This window comes from Melospiza georgiana, chromosome 1 (genome assembly GCF_028018845.1).
Source record: "Melospiza georgiana isolate bMelGeo1 chromosome 1, bMelGeo1.pri, whole genome shotgun sequence".
In the NCBI taxonomy this organism is placed as follows: Eukaryota; Metazoa; Chordata; class Aves; order Passeriformes; family Passerellidae; genus Melospiza; species Melospiza georgiana.
In genome coordinates this window covers 79027540-79043153 of record NC_080430.1, presented here as the reverse complement: position 1 = coordinate 79043153, position 15614 = coordinate 79027540, and the positions used below count along the sequence as shown (strand labels likewise).

Below are 15614 nucleotides of genomic sequence, written 5' to 3'. Positions count from 1 at the left end.
AAAAAGATCTTACTGAGATAGCATTGGAAATATTCATTTAACATAGTCACTTTCCAGAAACTGGATTACGAGTTGTTTGTAGTCCTAGTTCTGTACAAGAGATCATAAATTTCAGATGGGAATATCAAAGGCACTTGCAAATGTTAACTCAGTAGTTTTAACCCTTCAAGTTAGATAAAAGACAGGCTGTCATTAATTAACACCAGAGAAATACTATGTTTCCTTTCTCCACGGTCTGCAGTCTGTCATACATGCAAAATAAAACACACTGCTTCCATGAAAAAGAAAGAAAAGGCAAGAGTGAAGCTTTTACTTTTGTAACTTCTGTCTGGATTGAATACACTCTGATTTTTATGCTGGGAAGAAAACAAAACTCTAAATTACCATTCTCACTCAAAAAGTAGAAAAGGAGTTAGGTTTCTCTAAGAGGCACTACAACACCAAAAATTATATACTCCTGAAGGTATGTGCTCCTTCCAAAAAAATAGAAACATTTGATTATTTTGAAGTAGCTGCCCAGAGCTAGCAGTTGAACTCAATTATGATTCTATCAGGTGCCAGCTAATACATTCAATATTATTTGAGAGAAGATGAAATATAGTAGTCCATGCAAATCAGAATGGAAAGGTCTCTCACTAAGCTGATGCTGAGGTGCACCTTGTCCATGAATAGGTCAAACATTCCAGATAAAAAAAAAAATCTAATGCATTAAAACTAAAGGATAAAATCAACTTAGCAGGATTATTTAAAAGTCCTTTGTTTCAAAAAGACGCTCCTGCAGAACTTAAAGCAGAAAAACATATAACATAGTATCATTATTTTTGTAAAAGGTCACAAGTAATTAAAAAGATTATATTAATATAATGTCTGCATTGTTTTCTGTGTCCATCTGCGAGACCTATTTTCTCTACACTATTTAGCATATGCTGAGAAGAGATAATAATAAGTTGTTTGAGATTCCTCCAAAGGTTGCACAATACAGTACACATGTAACATTTATTTAGGATTATCAAAAGCTACAGTGAAAATTTGGAAATTGTTAAATGTATACAGAAATGGAGCACTAGAGTTGGTCCTTTAGGGCAGTTGATGCTTCCTTATGCTTAATGCCAGCTAGGCCCCAGCCCACTTAAAAAAGCACTATAGATTAGTGTTTTCTGCCAGGCCATGCTGTAAATTAACGCTCTTAATTGTACTGGCATGTTGCTCCAGGGGAAAAACTAATTCTAAACTCAGAGAAATCGGAAGAAAGACTTTAATTCTGCTCTACTAAGCAAGAGGGTTATCTTAGATAAGGAAATATTTTAAGCACACAAAGAATGTTCCCATCATCATTATTTTCTAGAATGATCTGGTGTCCATCTGAGCAATTTTGTTTTAAGAGCTTAAACTCCATTCCTTCAGATAATACTCCAGTGCCAAACAAGTCTTTGATTGTCCTGGTCATCACTTTTTTTTTCTGCTTCTTACCCCAAAATTATATAAATATTTTGTTTCACCTTCACAAGTGCGCCTTTTCCTTCGGCCTAAATGATGTAAAACTCTATAAATCAATTCCACTCTTGCCATTATGACAAACAAGATACTTGCCCTTCTTTTGCTCCAAGTTTTGAATTGTTCCATTCACTTATGCTCTTGCCTCTCCACAAATACTCTTACCTTTCTCAAAACTATATTTTTTTGGAAGAAGGGCACTTGATTTAATAATCAGAGCACATAAAAAAATATCCTTTAAAAATGGGTCTATTTCTCTAACCTGGTTTCTCCAATTACTGAAGTTTGAAGTGGATGTTCGCATCCAAAGTGACTAGAAATGAGCATTTAATAGATTCAATACATTTCCAAGTCAGGCAAATATGGTCCTGAAGACTTAGAACTGAATTTATCCCTGTGAAATCACCAATAGCTCTACAGACCTCTACAGATTGCTATTTCTAAAAAAGAGCAAATGATAAAGTCAACACTCACTGCAAATAAGACTGCAGAGTGAGCAATAAGAGTAAAAATGTAGGTAGAAAGGAACTTTGGAGATCAAAAAAGGCCAGATTCCTCCCCAAGGCATGGCTATCTTCTAAAGTTTTATTGGGTTGTTTTTGGGCCATGTCCAGATGAATTTTACAAACTTCTAAGTCTGAAGGTCTCTCTCTGAGCAACTTGTCCCAGAGCTTAACCTTGCTCCCTGTGAAAAGCCTCCTCTTCAAATTCAACAGGGATCTCCTTCATGGACACTTGTGGCCACCATCCTGTGCCCTATTGCTGTGCACCTCCCAGGGGAGCCTGGCTCTGACCCCTCCACTGCTGAATCTAGCTCCCTGCAGTGCCCTTTCTCTTGTCTCCTGGCAATACAACTGCCAGAAACTCAAGGCCTCCCACTCATCACTACATTTTCTTGACCTCCCTCTGCTTTTGGAGCCCTACAAATTTGGCACAGCTGCTCCACTGCAATAGAAGAGGAGAATTCTGGGCCTCAACTTTACCGCTGTGCCTGCCCTTCCTTGGTGTCAGGGCAATTTCCACCTGTAATCCATATCCCACCAGATTCCCGTGCCTCTTTCCACATGACTGTTGGCAGCTGGGCTCTATCACTGCACTGGGAAATCCCAAATTAGATGCAGAACTTCTGCTGAGCTGTCTTTGTGAAGCATATTTATACAGAGTTTTAAGACAATACTCCTGTCCTAAGAAACTTAAGCCTAAACTAGGCGAGACAAGTAGGTGAGAAAGGATAAAAATTACCTGTTCAAGAAAGACTACTAGTTAAAAAGAAGGCCAGTTAAAAGTTCTGAGATGGATTCAGAGGGACCATGAAGACAAATGAAAATTCAGGAGCTTCTGTTCAAAGTGTGGGAGACAGATAACTGAGAAACTCAAATGCAGAAATGGGTGATAGAAATAAATAAAGCAAGAATATTAGAGGGCTACCTCACTGTAAGGCATAAGAATAAAAGAAAGATTGAAAGCAAATTAAGATTATGTACAACCTTAGGCCTGCCACTCACGTCTTCATTCAGCTATTTATTTTTTCACTTCTGAGATTCCAATTAGGCAACATCAAAGATACCACAAGGCACTTGAGGTACAAAAAGGTCTTCAAAAGGAAAAGTAGTACTGTAATGTGTCTGTACTATCTGTCAAGGAAGAGTTCAATAAGCCTCTACTGCACTTGAACAATGAGGAGTGAAAAGTATGACCTTAAAGTATAAGTGATGGAAAGAAGTAAGCATGTGCCTGAAAGGAAATCTCAAATTCATCATCCTAAGCTTTCAAAGACTAACTTTAAACAAAATGGAGGGAGCTGAAAATACCTATTCATTTTTCTTGTGAGAAAAACCAATCTCTCATGCCTTTAGGCAGTACAGAATTATGTGGTCTTTTGAGCTGAAATAGTGCAAACTGTAGAGGATCAGACTGAATAAATGTTAAGATACCAGTCTCACAGGACCTTTGGGAATCTATGCAATAACAATATTTTTGAGATGTCACACACAGGAATGGTGTATTTGTTGTACTTATATACAACTTGCAGAGTAACCAAATAAAAATGAAAGGATGCGTATGCAACAAGGAATAGAGTAAAAGACAAAGGAAATATCTGCATGGGAACATGTAACATATAAAAAGACCCATCATTTTAAGGTAAGTTGTAAAGAAAGAATGCAAAACAAACAAGCAAAGAAAAAAACCACAAACCACCCATAAAACCCCCACACCAAACTGATACCTTTCAACTGGGCTATGCTATAAGAAATACTAAGTGGAAAAACATTAATCTATTTCAAGTGCTGAAAAGTTGGTGTGGTTAGTAGGGCTCTTTTCCCCAGTTTATGTAAAGATGCAGAATTCATTTAGTCCTTATAGCAAGAAAAAATTTCCTTATCCTAAATAAAGTAGACAGTTTCCTAAATCTGTAAATTTTTACACAGCACTACTGTTACAGCTGATGCAGAGCTGTAGATATATATATATATATTTATGTCTGAAGAAGGCTTTTTGAATAAGTCCTCCTGTCGACCTTGTTGCAAAGACCTTCCTTCCTGAAGACAAATTTTTGGTGCACTTTACTCAGGCTACAAGAATGGTGGCAGCTGTGCATAAGCCCTCTGGTCTCTGTGATGGGAGGGTTAATACCAACAGAGTCCACCTCCATTGCAGAATTTCTTTCTGTGCTGTTAAGCAGAAGTATCAATAAAAAGCTGAGGGCTGAGGATCTCAGTATATCTCAAGGTGAAGATTCAGCTCAGTATGCAAATATATTTTGCCCTGGTGGGTGAGCCAAAATTAGGCAGAAGATAGGTATAATTTTCAATATCTAGTATATTGCTTATAATATCATAAAAAAGTATTTACAAGCCCTGATTATTTGGTCTAAGCCTGTAATCCTCTTTAGGAGTAAGATATCTACTGCATAAATACCTTCTTGAGGGGGAAAAAAATCAACTCCTTTATGTGGCAAACTGTAAAACTAACTACATCTTCTTGTGAAAAAAAAGAGATAAGAAGGCATAAAGAGCTGACTCTAACTGACACCTTTCCTACAATAATCTGGAACAATACTTCAAGAAGAGCAAAAAACAGGTTTAGTCATGCCCTTCTTTTTTTGTGTCATATGCCAAAAAAGGCTTCAATCTCTTTCTTAAATGACATACTTTTACTTCCTTATTGAATTTTTTATTTCATCTCTTTTATCCTTTACTTTCTACCCTTTTTTAATCAATTGCTAAAATTGGTCAGCAGAATTGCACATCAGGTATACACAACACTTCCTTTTATTGGCATGAGATACATGGGAGACAGGAGCTGAAAAGGCCAGTCATTATGTGCAGTCCAGAAGCTATCATTTCCTGCAGACAATATATGTTCACAGTATAGCAGGAATGAGGCCAAATTTGATTTAAACTATCCATTTCAAGTTCCTTTTTTCTGCAATTATTCAAAGTCCATCTTTGTTCCAAATATAAGGCTCTCTAATGTCCAGACTCTACAAAAATGGAGCAAAAGAACTTGGACCTTTAATGTAGCTACAGCTAAAATAAAGACAGAAGTAAAAACATAGAGTGGGCAGTAATGAAAAAGTCATTAAAAAGTGTAAAGACATAATGGAAAAAGTGGGGAAATGGGAACATAAGAACTCAGCAGGAATAACAAATGCCCCATCCTCAGATGCCATGGAGGTTCACCATGGCCTTCCTGAGTGGTAGCTGTCTGGTGTTCAGGGACTCAGCAGGACCTCACATTGAAGTAATCAGGCATTATAACATTCTGCCTGTGAGCAGTTTACCTACCTAATGTTTCTATCAGAAAATAAATAATTGCTGTGTAGTCATAAATTCAGTCAATTTCTGCTTGCAAGTCTTTGGGGATGATAAGAGTTGTTCAAATAAAAGTGTCACAGTAGAGAAAGAGTATAGAAAAGAAAAGAATGGTTTGATTAAAGATTTATCTATCAGTTTGAATTTACTAACACTGCACTTTTTAGAATAAGAAAACGAAGTTGACCTTCAGGTTTGCAAAAGATAAACAACTTTGTCAATTCAGAAAATCAGTTGATATTTTTAAGTCTCAATGTTGATAAAACAGTATTTTTCAAACAGCCGCCTCAGTTTGAATCTGTCTTTAGTGGCAACATCACAAAAGCATAGAGAAGAGCAAAGTGTTTCCTTTAGGGCTAACACTGCATGTAGATATTACAGAAATGTCATTATAAAAAGCTTTGCAGATTGCTGGTGATCTTGTTGTGACACCAAAGATTGACTAGACAGACTGACAGGCTAAAGACCTTGTCTGCAAGTCAATTTGTATGACATTTTTTTTCCAGTTCTCATTTTCCTGAACACAGTTATTGCCAGAATATTGAAAATCTTCAGAACACAAAAAACAATTCTACATTGATGTGCCTCTAATTAGTTTGCAGATCCCATAAACCTACTTAAATATTAACTAATATTTTTTTAAAAAACATAAGCCTGAATCTAAAAAGTGCAGATTTTTTTTTTTTTTTGGGCGGCGGGGGGGGGGGGGGATGTGGTGAATTAGCAAATTTACAAGCTGCAATTTAATATAAATTTATAAATTTTTTAATTAAACCACTTATCTTTCACCTAATATAAAATGTGAATGCTAAATATACAAGCACCTATATTTTGGGATTTTTCCAAAGCTAAGGAAAGTAACGTTCTGCTTTTAAAAGCAAAATTATAGCTGTATGTTGCAAAAAAGTATGTGCTCACAAGTCCCAAAACTTTTGACAAATCCACTTAAATGAATCATGTGCATGGAGACACTCTTTGAGTTTTGCTTTGTGGGGGAGTCACAATAGCCATTAAAACATATTAAGCTCCACAATAAATAGAGTGCTCATTATAATATAAGGAGTAAATTATCACACAGTGGTTCTGTGGAGGAAACTCACTGCATTTCAAGACTGTTATACCTCTTTGTAATTAAAAAAAAATTTAAAAAAAACCAAAAATAAAACAAACAAGCAAACAAACAAAAATCCAAACAAACACAAATGGGGACATCTCCTGTTTCAGTTCAGAACTAGAAAACTTACAGGTATAGCCATGACATAGCATAGCAAACACACTACAATAGTGTAACAATATAATCCCACTGGCTTCAGTAGCACAGTAGGTATTAATAGCTTTAGGAAATCAGTCATCACCTGACCTATATAGTCTGAAAGAACTCAAGTTCATTAGCCTTCAAGTCACAATGCAAGGCTACATAGTCAGTTGTCTTCCTGCTGGCTTTCCTTGTGAGGTATTGATAAACCTCCTGAAAAGGTTTTCATCTAGGAGGCTACTTTTCAAAGGTTCTTACAAAGGAACATCCCTCTGGTCATCTTTTCCATTCATCTGCCTCATGGCTAAAGAAAGATTATCAAAATAATGGTGCCCTATTTTTCTTTCCCTGCATCCAGGCTGTGGTTCCCCAAGTTTTCTCTGCTTTAGATCCAGAACATGACAAACCTTTCTATAAAATGACATAGCTCTTTAATCCAGCAGAAAATTAACACAGGGGGAAAAAAAATTACTAGGGAAAAGCAGCAACTTGTTAGCTGAATATTTTTGCATACATTCTCTGTAAGCTCCTTTATGCTCTCTGAGGATCAAGTCTCTGGTAACACATATCCATCTACTAACTCCTCCTTAATAGACCAAGAGGTATCCAACATTATGTTTTTCCCTAATAGTTTAAAACGTGGTTGGCATTAGAATGATGCAGTGGATTGAGTGGGATCTGAGAAATACAAAAACCTCCTCAAGGAAAATATTCATGTAACATGATCACTCCCCCTAAGTCCTCTAAACTTAATGTCCAATTTATAGCACACAAATGACATGCACAGTCAAGCCAATGCATTTCTGCAGTCCCAGCAGAAAGTCGGGGAGTGAACCACAGCACTTGGCCACAGTGGAACCCACTCCCTGTCTAAAAGCTGTGCACAGTCTGCATGCCCATAATGGGCCTGCTAAACACCTGGGAAGAGGTACCTGCTGCTTGAAGGGAGTTATGGCAGCAGGTCACATCATCTGTGCCAGGATCAGCAGCTATCTTCCCACTCTGCTGCCTCTTGGCACAATTCTGGCGCACCCACTCTGTTAATGCACAGGGAACTGGATGCCTTGGATAGCTGTCCTGAGAGTACACAAGATAACACTGAAAGAAGCCCAACCAGCTAGAAATGTTGAGTTCCATTTGAAAACGTGTTAGCTTGCTGGTTGTCCTGACATTTTCCAAAATCACTTAGAAGGGTTTCTACTACAAAACTACACAGGACTTAAAAGTGTTAGTTACCCATTCATTGAAAATGAATGAGTATAAGAACAAGCATTATACTTTTCCACAAGTTTTCTAGAAGAAGCTTCTTAGATTATTCATAACTTAAAAAAAAAATAGAAAAAACCAACTAAACATGCAATGATAAATGGACTGATTATTTTACACCTTCCCTCTTGCAAATAGAAAAATATTTAAGATCTCTCTAGCCTGAATAGTCAAGATAATAACTCTGAGCTCAAATTCACTAATATGAATGCAAGAATTTAAGCTTTAATGAACAGCAAATATATAACAAATTTTCTTCATCAGCAAAGTGTGTGGAAATTGCGTGTAATAAATGATGCGTAGCTTTTTTCTTGATTTTATTACTCCAGTAAGAAAGCTTATTATTTACTGAAAGACCAAATGTAAAGCATACAAGAAATAGAGATTGAGGACTGTAGTCCAGGCATCAATGACTTTCCCAGTATTTTTATATATTGTCAGTTGCCATGAGCAGTTAATGGCTAACATGCTACAGTGCTCATATGCCCTAGTTTTATTTCACCTCTCCTGAAAGCCAAGATTTTACATTTAGAGCAGTCAGCACTTCCCAGGTGCTAATACAATACAACAGTGTTAAAAATACCTTTTTACAGTCAAATTAAGTCTTTCTCACCATTGAATGAGCTAAAGGAGCTTCCTCCTTTATAGGAACTACTGTTTTCTTCAAATATGCACAAACACATGCATATGCATTCCAACACCCCAAAAATTAATAGCAGCATTATTGGCCTGACATCATTGCTAACCTACCAAATTTTTCACTAATAATAGGAAGATTCTCTTCTGAAGGAGGACATGTATTTGACACGTGGAACAGGACTTACAGAGACAGTCTGAAACTTGCCTCTGAATATCTCAAATACTTGCCGTGCAATAATAGAGATTGTATTCATGTTGCTATTTTTCAAAATTATTTGTTCTATCACTTGTCATATAAACAACAGCAGAGCAGGACTGGAGGTTTGCATACTGAAGCTTGAGATATGGGCTTTAGTATTCAATTCACCTCAACATGAAGCACCATCTTAAATCTCCTTAAAAGAGCTGCCCAATACACAAATGTTTACAAGTCAAAGACAAAACAAGATTCTTTTCTCTGGGCAAAGTATAATTACTGGAAATGAAAGCAAACATAGTGTCTTGAACCAAAAGGTTTTCTTTTACAGCTTTCATACCATCCAGCAAGAACAAGATGTAAAATAAACAGAATTCAAATCCAAATGTATGACTTTTGTAGGACAATATATTACTGATTTGGTTAAGTTGACTAATCATAGAATTCAAATAAATCATTTCATATAATAATGAAAATGTACATTCCCATCTGTGACCATAAGACATCTTGTGCCAAAAAATTGCTCAGTCTAGTGCCACACAATGTTACCCATAATTTTTACATGCCTTTAGAGTATGAAACATTGTACTTTTTAAAAGTTGATATTCATTTCTTTGTACCTTCTCAAAGAATATGTGTGTAAACTTACCATATATACACCCATAATTGTGCTGTAAGAGCTTAATGGCAATTACGAAACAACACAGTGCATGATGGAGACACTGGAACAGGCTGCCCAAGGAAGGTGCCAATGTCCCATCCCTTGCAGTGTTCAAGGCTTTGAGTAACCTGGTCTAGTGAAAGATGGCTAAACCCATGGCAGGGCAGACGAAGTTGGATTAGATGTTCGTCAAAGGTCTCTTTCAACCCAAACCATTTCATGATTCTATGATACACCTGGAAATACCAAAATGAGGAGTCAATCAAATAGAGTTGGTTGTTTTCAACAGAATACTGAACAGGGAGAAGATATGCTAGGAAGCATTTAGACCACCTATACTGAAGCATATATTTCTATATCACTAGCAGGGAGAGGCAGATTTCTCCAAAGAATGGTTCAAAGCAGTTGTTGTACATTAAAAACTTGAAGATATTTCATAAGGAAAAGACTGCTGGTCCTACCACATCACTCATCCCATCTGCAAAGTCAAGACAATGTGGCTGATCACTCCTGTAAAGTACTTTCAGGATTCAATATTACAAAGTACTTTCAGGGTTCAATAATACAGTAGACTGTGCAGTACTACAGTACAAGGAGAAAAGAACAAAATATCTCACAGATCCTTACTACAGTCCTAGCGTAGAAATGCAGCTAGTGCCTCAGCTAGCTTGTGTATTTTTACACCACACTTCACAAGGAGCCTTGAAAATCTGGCCTTGTAAGCACTGGATAAATTGTACTGAAACCTAGGTAAGGTGAAGTGAGAATGGAATAATTTGTCTGTGACCTAAATATACTCCCTTTTGCAAGAAGATCTGCTTAAAAGAAGCAAACAATTTCACAAGGAGTAGGGAGTAAAGTAAGGCTTTGTCTTTTCTATAACAAACCCAGCTTTACCTCTACTCAGTTTTGAATAAATTCCATAAAAATATAAATGACAATTGCCATCAAGCAAAACTGTATTTCTTACAGACCTCAAGAAACTGCAGAATGTATTTTCATTACATAAGGACTGCAGATGTGCAAATGCTACCAAGTTGCCTGTCGATTACTTATAAAGCTTCATGATTATGTTATCCTGATTGTGTTCAGTCCACAAAGACATTACTTAAAAAAAAACCCCAGTTCCCAAAAGAAACCCCTGAAACAACAACTTCCTCCACATAAGCACAACCCCTAAACAGGAGATCAGCCTTATTCACTCCTTTCAACCTCAAACTTTTTTATTCTAAATTCTGTTGATTCTTAAAACCAGTCAAAAAAAAAAAGTAATGGTACATTATTAAAACCATATTTTAAAACATTTCAGCATTAACTGTTTTCTGGATAAAACCTGGTTTTGGAGGGAAAAAAAATCTTATCATGCCAATCTTTGTTGTCCCTTATATGATACATGATTTGTTTAGCCCTCAATTCAGAAACTTCTTCAAAATTCCACTTCCATTCTTTGAGTTTCCAAATTCCATGTAGCTTCGTTTGCTGGAAATGGATGGCAAAACTGTGTATAATTCAAAACACAAGGAATAGAGTAATGAAGACAATACACTTCAGTATTAGGTTCTGCAATATTTTTTTTAAACAGTATCATATAATATTCATTGTTCATTCTACACTTATTATGCAATGCTCACGTCATACATGAAGTTAGAGTGCTTTAGAGACTTGTCCAAGTCTACCAATCAAGTATACGATGAAGTTTAAGCACTTTGCCCTGATTTATCACCAGATCATACACATACTATTTAAACTGCAGCTCTACTGATAATGGAAAATAAGTTTTCCACCATAATTATGCTAGTGAGATATATGTGTTGGCTTACATAGACCTGTGTAGGCTATGCTGGGGTTTTCATATGGAGTTTATTCTCATGACCTTTGCATATGTATCATCTTCTTCTCAGAAAAGATGCATAGAATCTCTTCTAGGAATGCAATCACTTTCTGCTGTTGGGGGGGTTTTGCTATGTATTTTGTGTGCTTCCTGCCCTGTCAGCTGCCACCTTTATTTTGCACTGCCTATAAGCAATGAAACTGTGCCCCATGGTGTCATGATGGCAGATTTAGGCCCCTTTGCAGGACAGGTCTGCCAGGGCTAACCAGCTGTTAGCTGCCCAAACAGGAGCTCATGTTCATCTGCATGGAACAGATGACTCACTGGTGTTTAGCTGGTTTTATTCAATCTGATAAGACTGATAATTTTTAGCACTAATTGTATTAACAGAAATGCAGCTCTTAACCAGGAGCAGGAGCTATAGTTAACAGAATTTTTCATACCTTTCAAGTTTCATTTATCAGCCAGAGATGAAGGTTGAAGTCTTCCATATGACCATATTGAGAACTAGGAAGTCAATTGCTCATATTTTTAATGTTTAGAGCTCACATGTTAAATGTTTAAGAGTTCAGAGAAAAAATTATAAAAAAAAAAAAAAAAAAAAGGTCACTTTTAAGTACAGATTATTCCCTGAAGGCTATTATGTAAATTTTACGCACCACAGGAATGTCAGTTCTGGTGCAGTAGCAACTGTGCCTCTCTGGCGTGCACACATGCACCCTCATACACTAATTTTGGATGTTGAAGACATTTATCCCCAGTTGTTTTATAACTTTGCATATGTTCACCAGAGCTACTACCATGAATTAGCACAGCATGCACCAACAAAGTGGCTGAGTTACAGTCTCTGCATTGCAGGACAAAAACACTAAACAACACTTTTTAATGTAGGTAGTTAAGAACAATGCTCTCAAATTAAGCTACTTGAGGAATTAAACTAGACAAAGTATAAAAAATTTTGACTGGCATTTTGTCCTAATAGTAGAACCAACAATGCTATCCTAGAAAGTCTTTCAGGATCTTCAGTACCTGCAAGTTGAAGGCATTTAGTTTTGGATCTCATCTGTAAATGGTTCAGTCAGCAGCACAGTGCCCCCTAAGACGTGCTTGTGCACTGAATTTGCTCCTTTTCAAAGGAAAGGGCTGTCTGACATACTATTTCTCTAGTCAATTAAAAAAAAAACAACAGGTAAAAGTGAATGTGTTGGTTTGGTTGTTTTCTTGATTCATTTTGTAGGTTTTTTGTTGGATTGTTTGCTTTCTGTTTGATTGACATTTTCTAAGCAGAAATGAAAAAGTAGGATGATTAGTAACTTTAACTACAAAAGTAAAATATTACATAGTTTTCATAGGTATATATAACAAAAAAAGAGTCACACCTTAATTTGCATTAGGTAACTATACCATACTATGTCTTTTTCAGAAAAATCTGAAATGAAATAAAATGAAATATTCTGTCAAAAGGCAGTGAACTAGGTTAAAGAAGCCTTTTGGTTATTTCTCTAAATCTTGTTACCTTTACAGTTAGGCAAAATGCCAAACATGGCAAACTTTTAAATTCATTCTATATCTGCCCCGAAAACAAACATTTACTACTATTCAGTAGAACGACAATTTATGCAGAAGGAAGGCTTCAGTGTTTTCACACAACTGTGTATGGCTGACTGCAGCATAGAAGTAAAGATTTGGAAAGGAAGGAGCTATGCCTAGTGTCTCGGAATGAAAAATACATTCTGTATCTTGAATATAGGAAGTGATTTTATCACCTGTACTAACTGAAGTCATAATTTTACCTGTGTTTTCCATTGTATTTCCTTTGATTGTGAAAAACTAATGGGGCATTGATGCACATGAAATTGAATTTATCCCAACCCCTAATCTGAATGATAAACTACACTGAAATATGAGAAATGCTCATACTGTTTTACAGAGATCCAGTCAGAGAAATACATGCAGGCATCTACGTTTGCCATGTTTCATTGGCTTCTGTACCCTGTCCTCCTTGTATCTTGTCACTCCTGTACACAAAACAGACTCACAGGCACAAACAGACGCATACACACACACACAGGTTCAGGACTATGTTGTTTTCAGAGACACACATTAGCAAAGTCATCCTAGGGAACTCCTTGCTTGCCAAAACACTCAGTTCCAGACCACTGACAGTTCCATCAGTCAAAATGTGGTGTGAACTAAAGGTACATGGTAGTTTTTGTTCATTAGGTGAGGTACTATTGGGGTGGGCTAGGAGGAGATGAGGAGAGGATTTATTTCTGCCTGTGCATTATTTACAGTGCCCTTTACACAAAGTAAAGTTAGGTGACTGCTTAAGCTTTAACAAGCAGCTAAAAGCAAATCTGCAGGTCTGCTTTTGCTGCAATTTCAATCCTCAGTTATCACATATAATGTTACAAACATGGGGGGGGGGGGACCCAAACCCCTGAAATTGCTATTCAAATACCAAGCTTAATGTTCTCCACATATAGTTCACCATGGCATGCGGTTTTATTGTATAAAAAGGCTCACACGTGTGAGTTGAGCCAAAGAATAATCTGCCTGCCACCACCATTAAAATGCATCTGCACATTATCCCCGTAAGTTAAGGAGCAGAACTGTAGGTATTACGAACACGGTCACACACAAACACATACACAGAGCGCCGCTACCTTTCTACGCCTGTATTTTGCAGGTCCCTTTGCAACTGCCTCGGATAAGCAAACACGTTCCTACAGCACCACAAGGGTAAGGCTTGCGTACCAGCGGCAACTTTAACACAGACAAATTACAGGCTGTGCACCCACTACGACAGCATTATCGCACAAAATATTTTGCGCTACTTAGAAGGCTGTGTTAGCGGCACCGCTGTCCGGAAATATCCATGTTGCCACATATTAAAGTGTCATTTTATTTAAGCCTTACCTTGGCTGACTTGCCCTAACTGGTGACAAGGCACTTTAATTTATAAGAAGCAAATGGGGACTTTTCGCAGTGCTGGCGGCACAGCCGCTCGCCGTCCTCAGAGAGGTACCCGGGCCCGGCTCCGCATCCCTCGGAGCCCCGAGCGCCGCGCCGCCGCTCCTGCAGCGCCGGCAGCCCGGGCGATTGGCCGCGCCGCCGCCGCCCCCGCCCCGCTCCGCGCCCGCCTCCCCTCCCCGCCCGCCCCCGCGCTTCTCCCCTCCCCGCCTTGTTTTCTCCCTTGCCAGCACTTCGGGCATGCGGGCAGCCTCCTGCGCGCAATGGCAGAGCCAGGCTAGCCCCGGCTCTCGGGCAGATGCGCGATTCAGCCGTCTACATACCGATCCATCCATCCATCCATCCATCCGTGCATCCATACATCCATCCATCCGTCCGTCCGTCCGTCCTCCCGTACCGATATAACCGCTGCGTTCGGGCACAGGGATATCTTTGTCCGGTAACTGCGCGGCGGCTGCGAAGCCCCCCTGTTCGTGCTTGAGGTGCAGAAGAAGGACGGCTCCAGCTTGGTGACAGCGAGCCCCTAAATTCGGTGCCGGGAAGGGGGGCCGGGAGCCGGGAGGGCTGGGCTGCCGAGCGGGGCGGGAGTGCTCAGAAGGGGCGCACCGCCGAAAGCGGGCAGTACGGTACTGCTGTGGCAAGCCGGCGATAAATTTTCCTATTTCTGTGCAAAGTCGTCACAGCCTGCTAAACATTCCACTGCTGGCTCGTTCATCAGCCGTCCACACAGTCCGGCTGTAAGATTCAGACTGAATGATGCCCTTTAATTCCTCCTTCCAGTCCTGGTGGGGCACAGGAGGTGTCACGTTAGCAACCCGTCCCCTACCAGATCAGTCCCACTCCTTTAAAGATTTCCTGCCCTCTGACATCCCTGTATTCATATCACTACATCAGTCGCTGTAAGCTGGTGGATAATGTGTGCCCTTTCAGGCTGGTCTGGATCAAGGCAGGCTGGTTGATGCAAAAGTAATTCAAAAATCTGGACCTTGTATAACATCTTTACTCCGAACACACCTTATTCGGAATTAAGATTAATGGCATTCTCCTGATTCAGGGTTTCAGGAATGGGGCAGCCGTGTCAGACTCTGCTTACTCAACCCGCTAAAGCAGCATATTAAAAATGTAATTAACATATGAGTGAAAGCCCTGGCACATTCCCTGCTGGTGCAAAGGGGCTTTGCTTCCAGCCAGCAGGACATGTATCCTGGAGTGAGCCATGAAACCAGAGTGTGCCTGAGTCCCAAAGCTCCAGCAGGAAACGACAAGATGTAAGAAAAGAAAGCTACTGCCTTTTTTTTTTTTTTTTTTCCTTAATGTATTGCGGTCAGAAGCAGCATCTGAAGTATAAATGATAGGTACCCCATGTAAAAATGATCTAGATTTGAAAAGCAGAGCTGAAAAGAGTAATTCTACAATTTAACATAACCGGAAGGAAAGCTGTTACGCCAGATTAGATGGAAAGAACAACACTGCACGCTGAGATC

General features: G+C 38.7%; 1 protein-coding gene across 7 annotated transcripts in view; it reads right to left on the bottom strand.

The window, feature by feature from the left end:
• The window catches only part of CDH18 (cadherin 18), a 229841-nt gene extending 215100 nt beyond the window's left edge, over positions 1 to 14741 (bottom strand). For 3 of the 7 annotated variants that reach the window (XM_058021588.1, XM_058021598.1, XM_058021648.1), the window contains exon 1: positions 14077 to 14240. The gene's annotated coding sequence lies outside the window, so the exon portion shown is untranslated. Of the gene's footprint in view, positions 1 to 9314; positions 9563 to 14076; positions 14241 to 14453 lie in introns of those variants that run through there. The other 4 variants (XM_058021608.1, XM_058021617.1, XM_058021639.1 and 1 more) reach the window with 2 other exon arrangements.
• Positions 14742 to 15614: the final 873 nt, after the last annotated feature.